This window comes from Impatiens glandulifera, chromosome 9 (genome assembly GCF_907164915.1).
Source record: "Impatiens glandulifera chromosome 9, dImpGla2.1, whole genome shotgun sequence".
In the NCBI taxonomy this organism is placed as follows: domain Eukaryota; kingdom Viridiplantae; phylum Streptophyta; class Magnoliopsida; order Ericales; family Balsaminaceae; genus Impatiens; species Impatiens glandulifera.
The window spans coordinates 5,903,714-5,906,213 of record NC_061870.1 but is presented as its reverse complement, the minus strand read 5'-3'; positions in this window follow the sequence as shown (position 1 = coordinate 5,906,213).

The following is a 2,500-nucleotide window of genomic DNA, read 5'->3' as shown; positions in this document are numbered from 1 at the left end:
GATAGTTTAGAAGCCTCAGCAACTGCATTTTTCTCATCTTGGAATATGTACGCAACTACATCAACTTCCTCCATTATCTCCAATTCAGCAGCCTTGAGAGATTTTATCATTTCCATCATTTGAGATGTAAAAAGATCAACCGAAGATTTAATCTCGCCATGAAGATTGAGATTTGAACCGAAGAACGATTCCATCATATTTAGTTGTTGTCTCATCCTGTATAGCCTTTACGTGTTTCCCACAACGTTTTCGTCTATAGTTCTATGAGCCACAACAAGCTCAACATGCGTGGCTGAGGATGATGAAGACAAGATTTCTATGCAATCCAACCTTGAGCTAAAATATTGAAAAGCCTCTTGCCACGGAGCTAGAGCCTCCATGATAATTTGACGGATATCCACTGTACTTGGAGATTCCTCTTCAGAATGGGAAGGGCTAGAGAGATGGTAGCCAACATGAATAGAACGAATAAGTGCAGGATGAGAACTAACCTGAATGGATAACTCTGGTTCTGTATTTTGGAGTGGAACTTGAGGATGAGGTGCATTTATTATCGTCCGAGATTCAATCTCCTCTTCAAGAATTTTCGCGTTAAGTTTATGGATAAGGACCAAAATTTCTTTGAATTTGATAGTCGTATCAGGAGGAGAGTTATTATGAGTCAGTTGCTTGGACTTCTGAGCTTCAGACTCCTTTTCTTTAATCGCCTACTCTTCTGGAGGAGATGCTTTAGCACCTGTTGGGGGAATGTTTTCAATTAGAGGAGAAGAAGAGGGAACCTCGTCAACTGCGGACGCTGGTTTTGAACATTCTTGATCTTCCTCATCTTCTTTCTCAATTTCTTCGGACTCAGAATGGGTAACACCTATTGATACTTTCTCATCAGAAAATAGCCCTTCTTCCTGCAAAGAATCCCAATGGTGCTCTATCTCTTCCTTAGATAGGGAAATTGATCTTTAATAGAAGGTCGCAATTAATCACTAAAGTGAAACATTTGAAAGCGACGTTCCTCTGCAGAAGTCCCCTCCTTCTCAATTAGATATTCCTTCGACTTTTCCTCACCTCCCTCGAAAATCAATTAGGAATTAAAGATAAAGAGAACCTTGCATTTAGAGGGTGGCATTTCGTCAAAGAAATCCATTGGCTTGTCCTCAGCATAATACTTTAACTCTGTTCGATGAGTAGGAACCCGAGATTCATCTAAGCTGGAGGATTCTATGCCATGCACTAATTTAAAAGAGATTGAACAATACTCCTCCACCAGCTCGCTAAGATGGTTTATCACCTCCGCATTTGTTTTCGCAGTATCAACAAATGGATTGAAATTCCTTTTGCAGCTGGTATAAAATGGAAAAAGGACACGGCCTCTTACATATGCTTCCACAAATTCTCTTCTCTTTAGGGCTTCATAAACGTCTTTTGTTTTGGTGAAGGAGAAGATTACCTTTTCCAATCTTAGCAGTTCACTCCATTTCTCATCTTCTAACATGTTTGGGAGCACTTCATTAAAGCTTGTGTAGAGTCTTACGCTGAGCCACATATTGAATAGATCTATTTTGACATTGGCAGTAGCTTCCACATCTTTAATTATCAGATGAATTGAGGCTTGAGCTTCAAGGGTGACATCAAGAAGGGAATCAGGCGTTGAATCAACAATGCCTTTCTCAGTCCTACAACTTCGACAAGTTTCAGTTCCTCTACAGGTTCCATGAACTCAATCCCTCTAGCCCGTCTCATCTAGGAAAAAGAGGAGAAACGTTTTGAAGAGCCCTCCACTTTCACAACATTTGTGACATCTTCTACTTCCACATCTATAGCAGCCGAAGAGGGAAACACCATTTTCCGATTGGAATAGATAGGGATTGACCCTTGATCAAAAGCTACTTCAACCACCTGTTGCGTACAACTTAAAACATTATCAGCATTTTAACCTGTCGAGGAGACCTCAAACACAGGAAGAATCTCTTGTTGGATAATAGGAATAATATCAGGTTAGTGGGCTACTACGTTCTCTGACCGATCGGTTGGAAAACATCAGACCGACCAACAATACTATTGTCAAGCACATCGGTTGGAGTAGCATTGACTACCGTTTGAACCTCTAAAGATGCATGATCATATGGAATATCAGTAGACTCCGCAACCTTCGCTTGGACTGATTCTGCTAAATGGCCTTCTGGCGGTGATGAAATGCAACAAAAGGAGGAGGAGCAATGATGTTTTCTTCAAACCGAGTCTTCTTACATGATGAATTGATTTCACCAGATTCTCTAGTTATGTCTTAAAAAATGTTGTTAGAACTCGCAGTCTATTCATCTCAAGAGATTTTGAGTCTCTTTGCAGATGTTGTGCGACTGGATGTATTAATACGTTTAGAACCGCCCGTCAATTTAACATCGATCGATTTACCACTGATTTACTGCTGTCCGGAGACCTCAAAGTTGGATTCTTTACATTTATTCGTTCTGGTTATATATCTTGCAACAGAAATAGAGGCACA